General features: G+C 42.7%; 1 protein-coding gene across 2 annotated transcripts in view; it reads right to left on the minus strand.

Annotated features, from left to right (window-relative positions):
- Positions 1-18,274, minus strand: part of METTL4 (methyltransferase 4, N6-adenosine) — a 284,442-nt gene that overhangs the window by 149,516 nt on the left and 116,652 nt on the right. The window lies entirely within an intron of this gene.

Here is an 18,274-nt window from a genome sequence, read left to right on the forward strand (position 1 = left end):
ATCCCAAATTACAATGGATTGAAATATATCCGAGCAACTGTCTGCTTGTTCTCTAATTGGATTGAAGCATATCTCGCCCAAAGATCAGAAAGCTTTACAGGTGCCAAATAGTTGTTGAGAAGAGTTAATACCCTGATTTGGCCTGCCATCATCTATTGAGACAGATCGTGGAACACACTTTAGAAATGAAGTTTTGCAAATCATCTGTGAAGCATATGAAATCAAAATCTGTTTATTACTTTAAAAAAAAAAACCTTCCAGTATAATTGCAGTTGAAAAATAACCCTCCTTAGACAATTGCATAGTAGTAGCAGTACATTCAGGACTACATACAAGTATTACAATACAACTGACGAAGGATCCTGGGAGGGAGCAAATCCGAGGTGTACAATCGTGCTCCTATTGAGTAGCCCAGTAGAAACTTAGCAAGGGCCTGTGCAGTGTAGTCTCCTGTTTTGCTCGAGGTATGTTTATTAAATGTTCAAAAAAAACATTACGGGGCAATAAAGCTGCATTTGAAAAATAACCTCAAGTAGACATTTGCATAGTAGTAGTGAAACATTTAGGACTATGTATAAGTAAAACCAACTGTGGCCCCCTAGGGAGCGCGCCTATCAAGTACGTGTTTACTTCTCTTGGGAAACCTGGAAGATCCCTGGTGCTGTGAAGCATTAGAAATAAAGGTTTCACTGTAGTTATCGTCGACAATCTTCTTTAGTGGTGGAATGGGCCAATGGGACTCTTAAGAATAAACAGGCAAAAATGTGAGCTTCAACTGGTTTAAAGTGGCCTAATGCCCTTCATTTTGTTTTGATGAGAAGAATACCTGACAGGAAGACAAGTTTATCGTCTCATGAAGTGATCATGGGTGGAGCAATGAAGCTTGCATATATAAAGTCAGCTGCACTAGCTTCAATAACTGATTACATCATTTTAGATTCCTGCAAGGGTCTGGCTGATATGGTGAAATCTGTCTCTCAGCAGGTAAATGTGTCAACAGAGGAAATGAAGGACATTACTTTTGATGACTTAAGCCGAGGTGATTGGATTACAGTTCAAAACTATGTGAGCAACAGCTGCTTGGTTGAAAGGTGGAAAGGACCTTTCCTGGTGATTTTAACGACAAACACTGCAGTGAAGTGTGCAAGAGTGGATCCACATTGCTCACACAGAGAAAGTAAGAGCAGTTGAAGCAGTGGCTAAATCTGCTGAAGAGATGAAGACATGTTGACAGAGTCAGAATCAAGTACAAATTCAAGTACAAAGTCAAACTCGAGTTCACAGCACTATTCAGAGGGGGGATGAAACTTTTTAAATTGGTGAAGATACAAACAATGGAGTGAGAAAATTAGAATTTCAGGTTAGTGAAAGCTCTGATAAAGAACCGGGAAATTCTAAAGTCAAGTTTCAAAGCAGAGTGAAGAACTGTTGCAGTGCAAAAGCGGGAAGGAGTAGTCTCTGATCCAATCAATGAGAAATTGCCGTTGAAAATCAAAGTTACAAAGACCCCCAGGGCAAGAAAGAAATTTACAGTGAACAGAACATACATAGATAAAGCGGTTACTTCTGGATGTTTATATAGCTCAAGCTGTTGCTTGCTTACTGGCCTGGTCACTTCTTCGAGGCTGCGGAAGACATTTGACACAGGATTAGGACCAGCTTGATTTGTTATATAGAATGAACTTTACCTTGTGTATGAGCCTCTTTTGTTTAAATCGTTTTTATTAACCTTTGTTTGTTTTTGCACATTTATCAATAAAACATACAGTCAGAGCAGCACTCATGTAACAGATGGAAAAAGGTAGAGAATTAATTGCCAGTGGCAAGATACACTTTGACGAATAACAACGTGACAATGAAAATTCAGGGTGCATTAATTACATCAAAGCTTGTGGCAATATCCCAAGAAGGACAGAGTGGTGCTGCCAAATCTCGGCATCAGGTAGTATGCGAGTAGTGTAGGAGCAGTGCAGTTCAAACATAACCGGGGACATAGGGCACAAGAAAATAAGGACAACGAAAGCGAAGGAAGGGTAGGGAACAGTCGCGCAAGACCTGCCGCCATATCTAAATTCGCTGGCGGACCTCAAACACCTCCAAGACTTAGTGGCAGCGGGGTTCTGTGGCAGAGGGGCAGGGACTGTCCGGGTGTCGGTGTTAGTCTGCATTCACGTCAGTGGGGGAGGTACCCTGAGTGATAATCCTCTGTGATGCAGTTGGGGAACCCGTGTCTGTGTCCGCCCCCGAAAGTTTGGAAACGATTGCATCCCATTGAGGTGCCAGGGGGAACATACGAATGCCAAGCAGGTCCTCTTTGCGTAGTACCGCACCCTCCGCCCTGGCCCAGTTGAGTAGGGATCTGCGCCAAGCAAGAGGGTGGGGTGACAGGGGGGGAATTTCCACCGCTTGGTGATCAAGTGCTTGGCCGTTAATAGACCTAGGTCTAGAAACCGTGTGGCAGCTTTGTATTTCTTGTTTCTGCTGAAGAGGTGCAATACATGGGCTTCCCAGATCAGGGGAATGGTGTGGGAGGTGCAGCTTATGAGAGTAGTTGTCACTGTGTTCCAATAGTCAGTCAGGACTGAGCAACCCAAAAGCATATGTATTAAGTCAGCATCTAATAGCCGGCAGCGGGGACAAGCCGCATCTGTGCGGAGAAAAAGTACCTGTTGATTTGGGCTGGGGTAAGATAGGCCTGATGCAGTATGAAAAATTGTATCTGTCGGAATCGTTGATTCCGGGGGATGCAGGTCGGGCCGCAACGGGCAGCCATCCATTACCTATCTGTAAACGCCCTACCCAGGGCCTCCTCCCAGTGAAGTCAAAGTCGGGTGAGATCTGCTTCCATGTGTTGGCGAAGTGAAGACGCGTACCAGCGCGTGAGATTCTCCCTCTACCCATCACGTGAAGGTACTGCAGAGTGTGGTGTATGGGAGGTTCCTGGGCAAGCGCACCCCATTTGGACGCTAACGTAGCTATGAGCATTCTGCGTAGTAAGAACTGTCCAGGATTCACCTTTAGTATGCCCTCTTAATGAGTGTCTGTTATTCTGTTTGGCCAGTTGGTCCTGAACTTTATTGTGATCCGCTGATTTCTCAAGTTATTTGATAAGATTTTAATAAGCATTTACCGCTCTGGCTCTGAACAGTTTTGATGTTACTTATTTTCCTATTTAGCACAATATGTTTAGTCTGTTTTTAATTATGTTTCACCCAGGAGTGATCCGTTAACTGTATCTTAATGTAATGGATTCAAGCGTATCTTGTTGTTTTGCGGAATTGTAGAGAGGGTCTTATTCAGTATGTTCTTTTCTGACCCTGAACTACTTGTATGGTTTTTGTATTTGATTAAATTTGCACAATATGTTTATACAGTTTTTAACTAGGTATAGGTCAGGAATGTAGTGGTGACCCAACAAGTGAAAGAATTAACTTATATTCTGTCTTTTTATTGATTATTTTATGTATTTGGATCTTTTCGGTTTCATTGATTGTTTATGTAATGACATTACTGTGCAGATTTATGGGTTATTTAGACCAAATCAAGTTATTTTGAAGATAAAGCTGTTCAAAGTTCCAAGTTCAAGATTGAATTTGAATATTATGGAAAATGAAGAGATTCTGACAAAGACTGTTGCCAAAAAGACAAGAACTGAAGACGATAGCCCAAGGAAGAGAGCTTGCAAAAGAAAGCACTAGGAGCCCGTTGAAACCCTTGAGACACAAATAGACTGAAACTAGTGGCCAAAAGATCAACAAGAAGAAGAGTCCCAAATAGGAAGTATGCTACACCTGAATGTGTGTATCTAGCTACAGTATCCGAAGAAGAGGAATAAGCAATAGAGTTAGAAAATGTTGACCCAGTAGTTGAAAAACAGTGAAATAAATAAATGACAAGAGGCTTTGAGCAAGTTCAAAAATGTACCAAATACAGACTGATGAACCTTTTAAAGAATTCTTTTAACTGTTGAGAAGACAATTTTTTTTATTTTGAATATTGTTTTAATAAAATAAGAAGAAATAAATTACTGTTTTGAGGAAATTTTGTGTTGCTTTTCCTTTTTTTAATTTTCTTATTCAATATTAGATTTTTCTGTCTCAGTTAGAAGATGGGATATAGCGAATGTAAAATGGTAGGAATTACATTGCTAATAACAATATTAGTAATTTTAGTTGGGCTGTTGGTGTGCTTACTATCTCAAGTGGGACATATATCCATGACAGATGAAATAACACCTGCTAGCAATATGTTTGACCAAGATAATTTAGAACGTAGAGAGAGGTTTTTTTTGTTTTTTTGTTTTTTTTTTAGTCCTCATCTCACCAGTAAACATTTGTGGGTCTTATGAAGCCGCTTAAACGATCTGTGGGGGAGGAGGCGCACGGCTTACCACATATGTTTCCATTGGTCGACCAGTCCCTTATTTTGTGTGGGTAACTGGTGTAATCATTGGACAAAGGTGTTTAGTCGTAGATTGTGGCCCCAGTTCATAAAGGGATGCCAAAGATTGGTAGACGCATCCCCTGCTCCATCATATTCCAGATGAGCCATGGCAAAGGAGACCATGAGCCAGTCTTCTCTATTGGGTGGTTGAGGGTCCTTCCATCTCTTACATATTTCCCTTCGTGCAAGCAGAACCAAGTATAACAATAGACCTCGTTGCTGTTGTGACGCCTTAATACAGAATAGGCCATCGTCCCCAAAGAAAATCAGTGACATGTTGACCTCAATAATAGAGTTAAACACATCTTTAAGAATGTCTCCGATTTCCTTCCAGAAGGTCTTAATTTCTGAGCACTCAAAGAATATATGTAGATCATTTGCTAGGGGAAGCTTGCACCTATAGCATTTCGGAGTTGGTGCCGGAGCAAATTTCGCAATTCTAGCTGGAGTGTAGTAAAGTCTATTGATAACAAAAAAGTGGTTCTTTTTTAAAGCTGCAGGTTTGATAAATTTATACAGCAGCTTCAGTGATGGCTCAAACAGTGCTTCTATTGTTGGCTCAAAGGGCGACTGCTCCCATATTTTAATCGATGAGGGTGTTTCCGGGTCAACGGCTTCAAGGGCTAAGTTGTACCACACTGATACTTCTGTTTTTTAAGACCTGAGCAGAGTGGCACAACTTTTCTACCTCCCAGTTTCCTTTTACTTGCTCTTTCTCTGCCTCATACCACGAGGCAAGCTGTAAGTATTTAAACCTGGAGAAACCTGTGCCTATCCTGGCCCTCAAAACCTCCCATGGAAGGATCCCCTCAGTGTCTACCAGCTCCGACCAGATTGTAATTCCAGCCCTCTTTATTGGTAAGGCCAGCCCGTCCTTTAGACAATGAGGTGTCCCCGGGGAGTCCCAAATGGGAGCGTGGTGTGAATAATACCCTATCCCCCATGTGGTTCTTACTTTAAGCCAAAGAACTAAAGCTGCCCTTAGAACCTTCAAGCGTACTTTTTTGAAGTACTTTGTAGCACCAAACTTATGCAGAAATGCCTCTACTCTTCCTCCCTCTTCTACCGTTCCTGTCATTTCATACAGCAGTTTCCCCCACGCCGAATCTTCAGGTCTCATCAGTAGCGAACGGATAGCTTTAAACTGGAAGGCCACTGCGTACCAGCATATATCCGGGAGTGCCAAACCCCCCTTAGCAAGTCTTCGCCTAAGCTTTTTCCACGATAATCTGGTACCCTTATCTCCCCAAATAAAACTCCCAATCTTACTCTGAACTTTACTTATTAAGTTTGAGGGAAAAGAGAGAGGGATAGCAGAGAAGACATAGGAGAGCTTGGGGAGAATGATCATCTTCACCAGATTAACTTTCCCATATATGGTCAAAGGGAGGTTCCTCCATCTAGAGAAGAGGCGATCGATTTCCTTGGTTACTCTGGACAGATTTACAGAGGGGACTCTAGCTAAATCTTTAACTATGTAGATACCCAAGTATCTTAGTTCTAATGAGTCAACTCCTCCCCATTGTTCGACATTCCAGCTCATCACTTCCGTCTTAGATTTGTTTACCAGGTAGCCAGACAAAGCCCCAAATTCCTCAGTAATGGACTCTAAACGGGAAAGAGCAACACCAGGATTGTTCGTAAATACAGTCAGGTCATCAGCATACAGTGCTAGTTTGCAACTGTAAGATTGAGATTTGAAGGGATGAATATCGTTATCTAGCCTGATGGCTTGGGCTAATGGTTCAATGTAGAAATTGAACAAAAGTGGAGAGATCGGGCAACCCTGCCGAGTCCCTCTCTGAATGCTAAAACCTGGTGTGAGTATCCCGTTCAGTAGGATACGGGCAGATGAGCCTTGGTAGCAATTTCTCAGGGTTTGGATGAAAATTGGACAAAACCCTAGTGTTGCCAATACCTCCCATAAGTAGACCCAGCAAACTCTGTCAAATGCTTTGGCCGCATCCAAGGCTATTATAGCCAAAGGATCAGATCTTGTAGTGGCCAAATAAATATTACCTATCATTAACTGAGTTTGCTCTTGAATCTGCCTGCCTTCCACGAATCCCTTTTGGTCTGGGTGGACCAACTTAGGAACCAACTTCGCCAATCTCCCTGCCAACCTGCCCATAAAGATCTTATAATCGGCGTTAAGCAGGGAGATAGGACGATAAGAATCAGCACTCAATGGGTCTTTACCAGGTTTAAGGATCAAGACTATAGTTGCCTCTTTCCAGGACTCTGGGACCCTACCAGCAGAGCTATAACCCGAATTAAACAGGGAGCACAAAGCAGGGGTCAGTTCTTCCGCCAGAAGTTTATAAACTTCATTTGGGAGTGAGTCTGTACCAGCAGCTTTTTTATTCTTGCTTTTATTGATTTGCCCACTTATCTCTTCCATCCTAATGGGGGCCTCTAATTCCTTTATACATTCCTCTGTTATGGAGGGAAGAGATTTAGTGCTTAACCAGGCTTGAACTAAGCGTGGGGAGGGCTCCAAATCCTCTTTATACAGATCTGAAAAGAGGGAAAGTAAGCAGGATTGGAGATCTTCAAATCTACTTGAAGTCACCCCCGTGGTGTTTATTGTCAGTCTATTGATGTTATTTTTCGCTCTATCTGTTTTAGCCTTCCAAGCAAGTAGAGCCCCTGCTTTTTCCCCATACTCAAAGTTCTGCATATTCCTTGCATGCCATTGGGCCCTGCACTTTGATTCTAACTTCCCTCTGTATTCCCGTCTTACATCTTCCAGATCATTTAAGACTTGTGGTAGTTTCTCCAAGTCTCCCGGGGGTAGTCTGTTCCTATCCCTCTCCAACTGACTTATTTTCGCCTCAGCAGATTTTAGGGCACTAGCTTCGATTCTGTTTTTAAAACAGATGAAACTATGAAAATTACCTCTCAAGTTAGCCTTGTATGCGTCCCAAATAAAATCCCATGACGTTGATTCCCTATTTGACTTAAAAAAGTCAATAGAGGAAAGCTTAACAGCCTTAATAATCTCGAGATCGGACAGCATCGCTCTATTTAGAGTCCATCTTGGCTGTAATGCCGTCCCCTTGGTTCTGTAGACAATCTGAATTGGCGCATGATCAGAAAGGTGACTAGGTTCAACTAAAATATCCTCGATGTTATTGAGGGATGGTGAATCTGCCAGGACATAATCAATTCGGGAGGAATGACCATACTTTTTGCTATAGAACGTAAATTCTTGTAGATCACCTTTCTTTGCCCTCCAGACGTCTACCAAATCTAAATCCTTTAACAAGTTAATAAAGGCTCGACGGGATTTTGGGGCACCGATGTAATAGCTCAGGTTGGATCTATCCCTAACTGTGTCGAGGAGAAGGTTAAAGTCGCCACCGATAACAAAAGGAGGTGTTGCCAGAGTTAAAATCGACTGAAGTTTACCAATGTAAGAAGGGTCGTCAGTGTTTGGTCCATAGTATGACACACAGATTAAATTGGTATCGTCAACGGACAGGTTAGCCACTAGCCGCCTAGAGCAGTGTAGGCCCTTTTTGACCAAAATTGCCACCCCTCTATTGTGGGATGACTTCTGAGAGGTACAAAAACAATCTATCCAGGGGGACCTGGAGAAGAGGAGGGAGCTTTCTATTTGACTCAGGTTAGTCTCCTGTAAGATGCAGACCTGGGCTGAAGAAAGCTCAAGATATTTTAAAATCAACCTTTGCCTACGGGGGCACCTTAACCCATTGACATTCCAGGAAGTGAAGATGACCCTTCTCCCCCCGTATTACGATTTAAAGCCATTACATCGGATCCAACCTACCAACCAACAGTTCCCAAGACCAATATTTAATGTGAGATGAGGTTCATTTTTTTTATTTTTTACCCACTGCTCCCCACCCGTGCCCACCCCACCACCCTTTTCCCAACCCCCCCTGTGCCTCCCTCCACCTTGAGGAACCCTCCCTTCCAATAGGCGAGCCTATTCGACCCCTGCCCCCCCCCCCACTGGACTGAGAAAAAAATATATATATATATCTGCTTAATGGACCTAACTTAGGCCACCTTAAGTCACATTAAAGATTATTATTTTTAACCCTCATACTCTACTTCTTCCTGAAGTTACTTACAGAAGACCTACTTTCCTATCCTACTTTTAATCCTCTCTATTAAAGCATCCGCTTCTTCTCCGGTTTTGATTTGGTGCATCTGGTTATTCCACATTACACGGAGAAGAGCGGGAAACTTCAGTTGAACCTTGTCTCCAATGCCTTTCAGCTCCTCCATTCTTTTCCCCAACTCCCACTGCCTTGAAGCCGTCACATGAGATATGTCAGATCTTATTTGGAAAGAAAAAGGAGTAGACCCCCTAAAGTTAATGGAGCCCTCTTTAAGAGCGGAGGACAAAATCAATTCCTTTACTGAGTAAGTCAAAAAATTAATCAATATTTTCCTCGGCTTTGACTTGGCTGGGTTCCTCCTAAAGGGGTCTCTGTGTATTCTCTGAATGTCGTAAACGAGATCAATCTCTGGGGCACCTATCAGGACCGTTCCTTTTAAGAGAGAAATGATAAATCCCTTTAAGTCAGCGCCCTCCAGAGCTTCCGGGACATTCAGGATTCTTAAATTATTCTGCCGGGAATAATTTTCCAAGCGTTCTAAGTCCTCTCTGAGGACCTTATTCTGAGCTGAAATTTTAGCCAGCTCCCCAGCTGTTGAATTAATAGAGTCCTTAATTTTCGGGATCTCCATCTCTATTGCGTCAGTTCTTAATGAGACCTCATCCAATCTGTTGGAGAGGACCTCGCAGGAAGCTTGAATGGCTGCCTGATTAGTCTCAGAGATAGTAAATCTTTTGGATAGCTCTGCTTGGTTCATCTCAGACACCTTGAACCTATTCGACATTTCCTCTTTAATGCCAAATAGAATGTCGGCAAGGGAGTGCGGCTCTGTTCCTGTGATAGCTAAGCATGAAGCTGAATCTACATTTACTGTTACAGGGCCCAAGGCCATAGCTGTACCTAGCCTATCAAGGTTATCTGGTAGAGTCTTCTTGTCTGACGAGGCAGAGACAGCAGAGCTAGGGTCCCCATTTTGAGAAGTCTCTCCCCCTCCTGTCTGGGCTCCTTGTAAAACCAAGGGGGAGTATCTATTAGTGAGAGGTATGCCGGAGCACGCCTCCGCTACGACCAACTCATGAGTAGTAGGACCCCCCCTTTCCACGGGAGACCCAGCGAACGAAGCCAAACCAGGTTCAATCGTTTTCAGGCGGGTATTAACTAAGGCAGTGGGGGCAGAGGACGTGGAGGCAGGGGCAATGGTACTCATACTTGAAGACATAACCTTATAGTATGTTTTGAGTGAGGGGGTTATTTTAACCCTTGAAGGAGAGCGTTTTTTAGCTTTCGCGCCTCTCCTACAGCTGTCTGGCCCTTTGCCTTTGGTCTCCACGCCCCCCCCCTACAGCTCCCTTCTCCGTTGTGCCCCGCTGTTTTATTTCAGAAATTACTGGGGGAGGGCGAAAAGGATAGCCAAACTTATCGGTACTTGAGGCACAAATCACTCTTGTCCGGAGAGTGTACCTGTTTACCTAGGGTATATCACCCTTTCTTGCCTCCTGCTTCCTAGTCCCGCCTGAGCCGACCCCCGGCTCCGAGCCTACATCCATGCCATCATCGAACAGGTGTGGGGTTGCTTTTAAGGAAGCTGATTTACATGAGTTGTAGTCAAGAAGATTAGATTCCACTTTATCAAAGAATCCCCCAAGCTTGGCACATACCTTACCTCGGAGAGTAAAGAATGAAAGGCGCCGACTCTCTACCTGCGGGAAGCTTCTCAGATTATCTTGACCTCCACCAGCTTGAAAATCGGAGGTAGCCCGCTGGAGAATGGAGACGGAGACGCCGCTGATCTGATTGTAGCTGCTTCTGTCCCTGCCTCCAGCGATCCGGAACTGGAAGCTGACGAGGTCCCTTCTCCGACAGGATGAAGCCGCCTCCTCCCAGCGCCAACTCCGCCGTACTCGGATGTTCGCCGACTCCAGTGCCTGTGCTCGCTCTGATGGGGACTCCGGACGCACACTCGGCGCGAGCGTGTAACGAAGGTCCCCCGCACATCCAAATCGAGCAGGAACCGGGGGCATTACTCCGAAAGTTTAGTAAGGTATAGTACAGATTTATTTATTAATTTATTAAGGGGAAGAACTAAACAAGCATAGTTACATCGAATGTAATCGTCCTACGCTGTCCAGGGGGGAGAGAGGAGCCGCGGCCGTTTACCTAGCGGCCGCCATGTTCCTCCGCCGTAGAGAGAGTTTTAATAAGCGGTTCCAGGGCAACATATTTACTAGGATGATTAATGAACATAGAAGAATAATGCTTGTTTACAGATGGTATATCTGAAGTCTTCTTTTTCCTTTACCTGTTCATCCACAATCCTTCATTCTTCCAAATTCCTCCAATCTTAACTCCTCCCTCATAGTATCCACTAATACACTCTTTTTGAAGATTGAACATGAAAGAAAGGGTGAGTTATGCATGGTTCCAAGAAGAATTTCAAATGAAGTGAAGGTTGAAAATGTGGGATAGAATCAGTGTGAGAAAAGCTATAATGGGAGTGGATTGAGGATATGGACTGGTGGCACTGAATTGAAGTTAGGCGTACTGCGTCTGTACTGGGCTGCTTCTATAAGCCACATGTTGTTTATTCTGCAGAATGCATCATTAAACATAATATTGCATGCTTTGCAGTATTTGTCTGCTCATCAATGCTGCATAATGATTCTGGTGTTGTAATGCAGCTGTCACTGATATATGTACTAGCTAAAGGAATTAAAATGTTCAATAAACAGATTTAAACATGGAGGTGAGCAAAATATTTGCATGGTGGACAACCAATTTTGAGAGGAATTTATTATGACTGTGGGAAGAGAGCTTATATTAATTTGCCAAGAAATTGATTTGGTTATTGTTATATGGCTTTAGTGTTTCCTATAATATACTGTATGAATGGAATTGATGAAGTAATGAATTTGAAAATGAGCATTGGTATAGTAATTTTAGATATATTAGGTGCTATGATTCCTTCTATAGCCTTTGCAATGAATAATGTGAAAATTAGAGGTTTGTATATCTTAGTGGATAGAATGGCAGTTGAAACAGTCAGAGCATTGAAGCAGAATATTGAGGAGAGTATTGCTGTTACAGCGATAATTATGCAGAATAAATTGGCATTATCTATTCTGTTGGCAAAGAAAATAGGAGACTTTAAGGGAATTATAGCATAGAGTTGCTGTACCTATGTGCCTTATAATAGTAGAATTATAGAATCTTATATTACTAATCTTACTAATCTGTTGCATACTATTCAATCTTTTGAACAGCCGGACTATGAAAGGGCTTTAATAAGATTCGACAGTGGTAGGGTGATTTGTGAGGAAATACTTTAAAAATAATATTGACACCTGTATTAATAATAATGATTTGAGCAACTGTTATGTTTCTTTTGCTAAATGTTTCTGAATACATATTTGGAAGATGTAAAGGTAATAATAGGTTGAAGAAAAAAGTACGTCCATGGCAATGGAAATGGCAAAGATAAACAAGCATTTGCAATGCAATAGGTCTCGCATTTACACGAGTTTAAGCTATTGGCATTGTAAATGACACTGCCTTTTATTTAAGTTTTAAAAAAGAAAACAAAAATAAAAGGCATTGTTATTTGTAATGTGAATAGCTCAAACTTGCGTAAATGCGAGACCTATTGCATTGCAAATGCTTGTTCTGCAAATGTAGAGGGGAGTAGAATTACGTGGTGTCAAGTAGAGTGGAAATATGCAGAGTGAAATTATGATGTGTGGGGTGAAATTATGTGGCATGAAAGTATGTTGAGTGGCTTGGAACTGTGTGGCATGGAGCTGAATTGTGAGATGTGGAATTGATTGGCGTGGTGTGGCATAGACTGCAATTGTATGGAAATGAATTATGTTACCTGGAGTTAAATTATGTGGCATGGTGTGGAATTAAGGGATGTGGTGTGGAATTAGTTGGCATGGCGTGGAGTAGGATTATATGGTGTGGTGTGGAATTGTGTGGAGTGGAATTGTGTGGCATGGAATTGTGTGGCATGGAATTGTGTTGAGAGGAATGGAAGCATGTGTCATGGAATGGAGTGGAAATATGTGGCATGGAATGAAATTATGTGGTGGAGTTGAATTATGTGCCGCTTAGTGGAATTATGTTATTGAGTGGATTCATTAATAGTGGAGTGGAATTTTGTGGCATGGAATTACGTGCCATGGAGAGTAATTATGTGGTATGGCATGGAATTAATTGGTGTGGATTTGTGTGGTGTGGCCTAGAATTGTGGGGTGTTGAGGGAAATTGTGAAGCATGGAATTGTGTGGCGTGGTATGCAATTGTGTGACATGGAGTGCAATTCTGCGGAGAGGAAGTATGGGGGTTGAGTGGAATTATGTGATGTGGTGTGGAATTATGGGGTGTGGTATGGAATTATGTGGCATGGAATTGTGTGCCATGGAATGGAATTATGTGGTGTGGATTTATGAGAAGTGGAGAGCACTTTATGTGGCATGGAATTATGTGGAGTGGAATTATTTTGCATTCACTGAGATAGACATGTTACTGTGTGGCGTGAACTACAATTATGTGACGTGGTGTGCAATTGTGTGGAGAGGAATTCAGTGGCGTGAAGTGGAATTATGTGACATGGTGTGAAATCAAGTGGTGTGGCATAGAATTAGGTGGCAAGGAGTGGAATTATGCTCCGTGGAGTAGAATTATGAGATGTGACATGGAATGGTCTGGCATGGAATTGTGTGGTGTGGAATTGTGTGGTGTGAAATTATGTTGGTTTGGGGAGATTAAATTTAGGTGGTACAGTGTGGTACAATGTGGAATTATGTGGTATGGAGTGGAATTATGTCTCATGGAGTGGAATTATGTAGCATGATGTGGAGTCATGTGATGTTGCATGGAGTGAAATTATGTGGCATGGAGTTGAATTGTGTGGCATGGAATTGTGGGGTGTTGACTAGTGGAATTATGTGGTGTAAGTAGAATTAGGGGGCGTGAAATTATGTGGAGAAGAATTGTGTTGCATGGAATTGTTTGGCATGGTATTGTGCGGCATTGAGAGGATTGGAATTATGCGACATGGAGTGGAATTATGTGGCTTGGATTGGAAATATGAGGGTGGAGTGCACTTAGGTGGCATGGAGTTGAATTGTGTGGTGCAGAATTGTGTTGCATGGAGTGTAATTGTGTTGACTGGAGTGGAATTGTGCAACGTGTAATTGTGTGGCGTGAAATGCAATTGTGTGATGTGTAGTGCAATTGGGTGACATGGAGTGTCACTGAGTGGAGTGGAAATCATATAGCATGGAGTGGAATTATGTGACATGGTAATGAATTGTGTGGTGTTGAGTGGAATTATGTGCCGTGGAATTGTGTGGCATGGAACCGAATTATGTTGATTTGAATTGTGTGGCATGGCATTACATGCCATGGATTGGATTTAAGTGGCGCAGAATTATTTGGCATGGAATTGTGTGGCATGGAATTGTGTGGTGTGAAATTGTATGGCGTGCAATTGTGTGCCATGGAGTGAAATTTTGAGACATGGAATTGTGAGGAGTGCCACTGTGTGACATGGAGTGCAATTGTGTGGAGTGGGATTAAGTGATGTGGAGTGGAATTATATGACGTGGTGTGGAATTATGTGGTGTGGAGTGAAAGTGTGTGGCATATAGTAGAATGATGTGGCATGGATTTATGTGATGTGCAATTGTGTCGCATGGCAAGGAATTGAGTTGAGTGGAAATATGTTGAGCTGAATTATGTGGCACAAAAGGGAAGAGGCATTATGTGACACAGAGTGGAATTATGTTGTAGGGAGTGAAATTATGTGGCATAGTATGTGGCATGATGTGGAATTATATGTTGTGCACTGAAGTGGAATTATGTGGTATGGAGTAGAATTATGTGGCACGGAATTGTGTGAGTGGAAATTTGTGGCATGAGTGGAATTATGAGATGTGGAATTGTGTGGCATGGAACTGTGAGGCCTTGAGTGGTGTGGAATTATGTGGCATGGGGTGAAATGATGTGGTATGGAGTGGATTGAAAATAGGTGGAGTGGAATTATGTGACTTGGGGGGTAATATATGGCATGAAAGTATGTGGTGTGGAGTTGAATTACGTTGCGTGGAACTTGGTTGCGTGGGATTCTGTGGCGTGGAGTCGAATTGTGAGACATGGAATTGTGCAGCATGGAGAGCAATTGTGTGGCATGAAGGGCAGATGTGTAACTTGGAGTGCAATTGTGTGATGTGGAATGCCATTGTGTGGAGTGGAGTCATGTAGAGAGGAGTGGAATTATGTTACACTTTGTTGAATTATGTGGTGTTCTGTCAAATTATGTGGCATGATGTGGAGTGGCATTATGTGATGTGGAGTAGAATTATGTGACATAGAATTGTGTAGCATGGCGTGGAATTGTGTTGCATTGAGTGGTGTAAAATTATGTGGCATATAATAAAGCATAATTATGTATAGAGGATTTGAGCTCACTGATGGATTGTTATTCAGCTGCTCACTGCATACATCTATTGTAATCAATTGCTCTTAAATGCACATCGGAGGTCAGCGAAATTAATTTAAACCGCCTTCCTTTTCTTAAGTCATGGAAACAGCTGTATTTGTGTTCATATTTTTCAAAAATGTCTGTAATTCATTTCAAACAAACAACGTTTTCGGCAAAACTCACACACGCTGGCGACTGTTTTTTCAGAAACATATATTTCCCGAGAGATATTTACCAACGCGTGTAAAAGCGTGAAACTGAGGGTTTCAGAATATTGCTGGTACGGATTACTCGAAACATGCATTTCAAACTCAAACTACAGCAGCAATTTGTCAGAATTACTCTCTTCCCCGTGCCTCCAGACAAGATGCGTCATCGTGCATCTTACATCTCAATGTGCATGGGGCAGTTCTCTGGTTCACACGCCACCAGTTTATCAACTGAAGCAGCAACCAGTGCCTGTGCGCTTATCCCCAACGCCATTTCAGGAACAAGGCACTTGCGGGATCCGTAGATGTGCTTAATGAAAGAAACGCTAACAAGCAAACATTGGCATAGGTACTGAAGATAGCCCCAACCCCTCCCACCTAGTTTAAAATAGCCCCCCCTTAAAGTGTGTATGTAATAGCGCCCCTGACAGCAGATGCAGTGTTTTAAACTTTGATTGGAGAGCTCTGGGGCCAGCATGCATTGGCACGGTGTGATGGTCACTCGTAAAGAAGAACCCACGCATGCCGGCAGGAACGCCAGTGCAATTAGTGTTGTCAGAGGGAGAACACGTGGAAAGTATGCGGCCAGGAAAGTGTGAGAATGAGCCGGTTAAAGCAGGGCGAGAGGCAGAGAGGAGTAGGTGTTTTTAGCGAGATGGAGAGGGAAGGAACACGGAGAGCTGTGAATGCAAAGAAAGATGTAGCGGTGAGAAAAGGAAGGGTGTAAAAGAGGAAGGTATTTCACGGGTTGCTGATAGCAGGGAGAATGGATAAAGGCAGAGGAGGAGTGAAAGAGGTGAAGCTGGCGAAAGATGAGGAGGGAGCGGGGTGTATGCTCAGAGCTTTGTCATAATGTGTGCTATTAAACGATGCAGGGTGGCACGACTTGATGGGCAGTGCTCACGAGAGCACGCCGACACCCAAACACATGGCATGTGACTCGTGTCGGTTTGTACAGATTTCTATCTGATTTTCGTAGTGTTTAGCATTATTGGGGCCCCATAGGTCATTTAAGTGCCTGCTGCTTGTTTCCTCTGACAGACGGGCACTTGAGAGCAATGTATCGGAGTTCGGAGCTGATCAATAACGTGTCCACAGGACCCGATGTGTTCTCGGCTCAGAGGGGAAACAGCAATTAAGGAGGATGTCTCTGTCTCCCTTCATGCCCAGGGAGGAAGGAGATGCGAGCAGAGCATCAAAGGGCTGGGTGAGAAGGGAGGGGGGAATGCAAGGGTCAAAGCGGCGAAAGTGAAAGTAATCGAGCAGAGCATCAAAGGGCTGGGTGAGAAGGGAGGGGGGAATGCAAGGGTCAAAGCGGCGAAAGTGAAAGTAATCGAGCAGAGCATCAAAGGGCTGGGTGAGAAGGGAGGGGGGAATGCAAGGGTCAAAGCGGCGAAAGTGAAAGTAATCGAGCAGAGCATCAAAGGACTGGGTGAGAAGGGAGGGGGGAATGCAATTAGCAGAGGAGCAGCTGTGCACGTGCATGTGATCTCGTGCACTCAAGGTTTAGGCCAGCCAAAAGACTGTGGGTAGCACTTTGAAAATCCCACATATAAAATGTCTCTTCGAGCCTTTGGCTCGCGAGACCTAAAAATGATGTCTACAACCAGATAAAGATGGCAGAGGCGAACTCACAAAAGCAACTGAACGCAGTGGCTATGCCAACTAATACTGATTAATAAAGTGTTATTAATGTGTTTTAGTGATTATTAAATAATCAGATAGGGTTTGTCAAAGATTTAGATATGTACAAATTTTGGCTAACAATTAACTTTGAGTATTTCTATGATGAATTTTAAATGTAAATGATTAAGTAACATTGCACTTGAAATATATATATATATGACACTTTGAAGTGTGTTTATTAATAGGATTTAGTTGTGCCACATTTTCACATAGTCATTATATTTGTTAACATGGATGCTACTCTGTTCATCTTGCTCTTGCTCATTACTTCGGCCGTGAAGTCCCCCTGCATGTCTTCTCTCCCCACAGTCTCCGCCGAGCACAGAACACTGTGAAATAAGTGGTTATTTTCCTTAAAGTGCATGCATTGTGAATACAACTTCCTTGCGATTTTAAAGAAACAAATGCCCAGGGACTTTCCCTGTGTAGTTATGTAAGGCCTAACATTATACATTGGGGTATTATTTAAATAAGGTTTCATATTCTGTTATGCATATATGGACAGCAACAGCGCAGAAGTTACTGGATGCTATCTTAACAGTGGGTTTGTGTTACATACTTAGGGGCTTATTTACAAGCCCCTTGCGCCACCCGTACGTCACTTTCCCCATGTTAAAAATGACGCAAAAGTGGTGCAAGGGGTTTGTAAATAAGCCCCATTATTCTTACAGGTCGTGTCTGAATTGCTTAAAATGTGTTATCACTAGGTATGGCATGCCGAATTTGCAGTTTTTGCAAATTTTGTATTCCGAAAATGTGCATAAAAATCTCTTGGTTCTGTGGTGAGCCATATTATTTTCCTGTTTTACTGGGGGCTCTGTCCATTTGAATTTTAGATGACTTTCCTTTTCTACCAGAGATTCTGCTCAATTTATTACAATTTTTAGACTTTCCTCTAGGAATGCTGTCCTTTTTTTATGATTTTGTTGTTCATTTTGGACTTAGAATAATGCTGATTTCTAATTATGTGCTCTGCAATTATGTCTCCATGGCATTTAACAATTATTCTGTGCCACTTGATTTTTTTAGATTTTGTAATTAAAACCATTTAACTCTTCCATGATTTAGAACTCAGTTATTGAGTGGCCCCAGTTACTTAATTTTTGTTACTCTGCTAACTAATGTTGTACCTAATGTTGAGGAGGGTGTTCTTTATCGCACGATTAGGGGCGAGGAGCAGAACTGCCAGAGGTAATTTTGAGGTGATCTAAATTTTGGGGTGTCTGAATTTTGAGGTTCGAGGTTTTGCTCCCACAGAAGCAATCTTGAAAAAGTCACGACTAAGTCCAGAAGGGTGCTGACATCATTAGTGCCAGAGGGAGGGCATTTCCGCCAACGGGGAAAAATACTCAAATGAAAAAAAA

This window comes from Triturus cristatus, chromosome 5_1 (assembly GCF_964204655.1).
Source record: "Triturus cristatus chromosome 5_1, aTriCri1.1, whole genome shotgun sequence".
Lineage (NCBI taxonomy): Eukaryota > Metazoa > Chordata > Amphibia > Caudata > Salamandridae > Triturus > Triturus cristatus.